Below are 4955 nucleotides of genomic sequence, written 5' to 3'. Positions count from 1 at the left end.
TATGAAAGGGTTTAATTGAAACATATATTATATACTTATCCCAGAATCCAGAAGCAAATGACGCACAAATAATATCATGTAAAGAACATTCAAATTTAACTTTTTACATACAAATGAAGATTTTTTAAAAATGTCAAAATATGTCATGTTTCACCTATTCAAAAATTAAATGATTGTCACATAATTTTACTTAAGTATCTCGATTTGATTTTGCAAATTGTTCAATTTTGATTATACCTGTCAACATATACTGAAAAAGTTATGCATTTTTCTTATCCAGAGTTTTCAATTGAGATCCACAAATTATGTTAATGGCTAAATCTCTTTTAGTTTATCTATATATATATTTTAAATTCAAAAATTTAATTTAAGTGCACATTTCTCTATGTGTATGCATATTTCTTCTATTAATATGTAAATGCTTATAAACAAACTGCAGTAAAACTCTAAGGTGCTTATCATATTCCTGCAATTGTCAAAAAATATAATTATATACATAAATATCTAGTAATTGGTTGCTGTGTGTACATGGGAGAAAAATACCCTTATATCTAATCAGTTGGGGCTGCATATCATTTGTATGCAACTCAAAACACCATAGATATAGGAAGATGTGGTGTGAGTGCCAATGAGACAACTCTCCATCCAAATAACAATTTAAAAATTAAACCATTATAGGTAAAAGTACGGCCTTCAACACGGAGCCTTGGCTCACACCGAACAACAAGCTATAAAGGGCCCCAGAATTACTAGTGTAAAACCATTCAAACGGGAAAACCAACGGTCTAATCTATATAAACAAAACGAGAAACGAGAAACACGTATATATTACATAAACAAACGACAACTACTGTACATCAGATTCCTGACTTAGGACAGGTGCAAACATTTGCAGCGGGATTAAACGTTTTAATGGGCCCAAACCTTCTCCCTTTTTCTGAAACAATAGCATAACATCACAACATATAAAAACATACGATAAAATATCAATTAGCAGACTTAACTCAATCAAAAAACGTATGATTACACAAAGAACGAATAAATTTGATCTGCGATATCTGAATACAAATGCACAGTTAATTATCTGTTTAAAGGGGAATAATCCTTACAGAAATTGATTGATTGTCTCCCATATTACTTTCTATTCCATGTGCATGCAATAACTGTTCAGAGTTCTATTGTCATGTATTTCATTTTATTATTTCATTGTTATAACAAATCATTGTAATCATTGTATGAAATTTAAAACCCGCAAGGGTCCATAATTGGATTAATAAAGTATTCTTATTCTTATTCTTATTCTTATTCTTATACTCTAGTACTCCTTATTACATTTCAATGATATGTCTTGATTGTGCAAATATAGCTTTGTAAATCGACATTGATATGAAATACCGTTTACGCCTATAAATACATTTTCTTAAAAAAGAAAATAAAGTTGAAAAGCTTTGTCATGTGATTTCTCAAACTGTTACCATCGTATTTCAGATGTTCATATTCGATGTTATCCAATCAAGACGCTGTATTATTTTTCCTGACAATCTTTGTGAGCAACCTCAACTGTCTTGGTTATCTCCTGTTCCTTTCACTAATCGGTTCTAATTCGGTATTTTGTTTGAAAATTGACTCATATATATCATCCTGGGTCGAACATTGTCTCCCATTTACAATAAGTTTTATTTTTGTTCAGAAATGACCAGAGACGTTTTTGATATATTTTAAAATCCATTTCGAGTGAATCATATGTCTCTTGCATATGCTTTTGATGTGCATTTCATAATTACCTACGGAAGTTTCCCAGGGGCGGACCCAGCAATTTTGAAAAGGGGGGTTCCCAACCCAGTACAAAAAAGGGGGTTCCAACTATATGTCCCCATTCAAATGCATTGATCGTCCAAAAAAGGGGGTTCCAACCCCCGGAACCCTCCCCCTGGATCCGGCACTGTTTCCCTTGGCAGATTTGTACTCTTGTAATATAATGTGTTCACCACTTGATCTATTGTTAGAAATCCATAGGTTACAGGATGAGTCCAGTATGGTTTGAGAAATTTTACGAACGTTTTCTGTGGTAAAGTTTCTATTTCTGCCTTCCGTATTGCATCGACGATATTTTGATAACTAATACTCAATTGACGGTTAGAACATCCTAAATTTGGTATTTCCACGTCCCACCTTCACTGTGAAGTTGCAAAAGAGAAGTCTTCAAAATTGTTCTTTTCTCGAGCCCTATTCTATGATACCTTACCCTTCATAAATTTTACGGACGCCATCACGAATTGGTTGACTGTTGTGGAACAGCTGTTTCACTGATGATATCGGATATTTTTCTTACGTCGTAATTACAATCCCTTTCCCTTTTCAAGAACGTGACCTACCGAATTAGACTATTTAGCGGATTTGTTATAACAGAGCAACACGACAGGTGTCACATTTGGAGCAGGATCTGCTACCCTTCCGGAGCACCTGATATCAGGTGAAATACGTAGAATCATAATTGTGGTCACAGCATTAAATCAGAAATAAGACCATTAATTATGAGGCCTGTGTAAAGTAAAAAAAATATGTAAAAATCATTCTTTGATAAATTAGCTCGATAAACCTTGGTGTTAAGACTAACAAAATGTACGTGTATCGAGTGAACCGCTAAATAGAATTACACTGTGTTCTTGACTTATTCCGCGCGGGATGATCGATATAAATGAAATTTTATTATATTGTATGTTAATAAGGCCGTTGGTTTTCTCGTGTGAATTGTTTTACATTGTCATTTTGGGGCCTTTTATAGCTGACTATGCGGTATGGGCTTTGCTCATTGTTGAGGCCCTTCGGTGACCAATAGTTGTTAATTTGTGTGTCATTAGGTCTCTTGTGGAGAGTTGTTTCATTTGCAATCATACCACATTTTTTTTCAAATATTTAAGACCATTTACGTTCCATGACAAACATTTCAATCTTTGGGTTTGTTCATAGGTAACCTCTGGATAAGTGTATTCGTTTCCACCAACATAAATCTTGTCTTTCACAAAACATGCTTCAGTACCTTTAGCATGAAATTCTTTCATAAAGAGCAGCAATTCTTTCATAAGGAGCAGCAATTATTTCATAAGGAGCAGCAATTCTTTCCTGCGGTTCTGTATTTCAGTGGGTAGTTTTTCTAAATGCAAATATCGAAACCTTTCAGAATTTTTGCGTTTCTACGTACGACTTCACAATGATCGTAACATAGGAACTTCGCTAATACATGTCTTATTTTAAGACCTTTCCCCAAAAACGATGTGCGTCAATAACATGTATGCGTTCTGGATTTTCAATTTTCATGGTATCCGCACAAGATCGTCGGATAACCTCTGAACAAATTTTACTTTCAGCTTCGGGTACATTATAGAAGATTAAGTTTTTACTCGTGGACTTCATTTGGATTTCAAAAATACTTTCTTTCAATTTACCACACTCGTTTCGTAGGTCAGAAACAGATATGTAGTGATTTTTTTTATCTATTTTATCAACTTCAGAAGTACTACATTTCATAGCTTTAGAAGGTGTATTTTTCTACATGCTCTAAACGTTCATCCAAAGAATTTGTGCCTTGTTCGAGACGAAGAACTTTAGCGTTTATTGTAGTAATTTTTTATCGGTTTGTTCAAGTTTATCCAATTTGGACTCAAATTTGTCCATACGTTTGAACATCTCGTCCCACAAGGTGATCGTTGTTATGAATATGTAATGTGTGAAACAGTATGCATTGGAGGAGGATATACTCCAGTGGTCGGGCTAGAACTGCTGTTGTTGTGGAAATGGAAACATTGGGCCTTGATGGTACATTAATTGTGTATCAGTCTGATGTTAGCTATATATAAAGTTGAATTCTTTGATTTCTCGTTTTTATCCCATGACGGCTGTAATAAGAGGGTGTCGGTGACAACACCTCCCTGGACGGTGGCCAGTACTTCGTCCCAATTTGACCACGGGAGGGGGGTCGGTGACATTACCTCCCGGGACGTGTAGTTGCCAGTACTTCTTCCATATTCGACCACCATGGGAGGGGGTCGGTGACAACACCTCCCGGGACGTGTAGTGGCCAGTACTTCGTCCCTATTCGACCATCTGGATATCATATATTAGATTATGGCTTAATAACAGACATTAAATCAAATGAAACTATATTCATTAACAAATACACAATAATTGTAGATATTTAACAAAGTCGGAAATAACAAGAGGATAACAACTTTCTTAAATGAAGTTAAAAAATAAAGTGTTTCAAATGTTTAAATGAAAATATAGTATTTCCAGAGTTATAGTAGTAAAAATAAATTTGCTACGGGTTGTTTCTAAAATTTGAAAACCTTGCACTAATAGGGGTGACTTACTCTGGCGAAATGCAACTGATGTAGTGGCTAATTTGTTCTCGAATGGGGTCAATTTCGCCCCGGCAAGGTTTTGGAGACTGTGCAAGGCCAAATCCAACAGAATTTTAAATTCTGTCATATCTTGCGATAACTTTCACAGAATAGGTACAAAAGAAAATTTGAATCAATGAATATTAATAAAACATTATAGAAACATCAAAAGTTAAATACTAAAACAGTAAAAAATAACAATCCTTACTTGTACATTGTATCTCAGTATGTTTTTTAAATCAAATTAAACTTAAAATAAACATTTAATTAAAAAATAGTTGATCTGTCCAAAAAGGGAATTAACCAGTCACATTCATTACAACGGCTAACAAATTGGACCTTGTTATTTTAGTATTATAGATGTTTTATATATATGTTATCCAATTTTTCATTTACACTCAATGTTTTATACATGTATGTATATCGGAATATATAATGTTATAAAAGTGGCGAGGCTTTAATAAAATATTGAATCTAATTCATACAATTTCCAATTTCAGCAATTATTTACAACTTGAGTAATCCTGTAATTAGTCTAATGATATGATTTGGCTG

This window comes from Mytilus trossulus, chromosome 3 (assembly GCF_036588685.1).
Source record: "Mytilus trossulus isolate FHL-02 chromosome 3, PNRI_Mtr1.1.1.hap1, whole genome shotgun sequence".
Lineage (NCBI taxonomy): Eukaryota > Metazoa > Mollusca > Bivalvia > Mytilida > Mytilidae > Mytilus > Mytilus trossulus.
The sequence above is the reverse complement of the archived record's forward strand: the minus strand, read 5'-3'. Positions refer to the sequence as shown.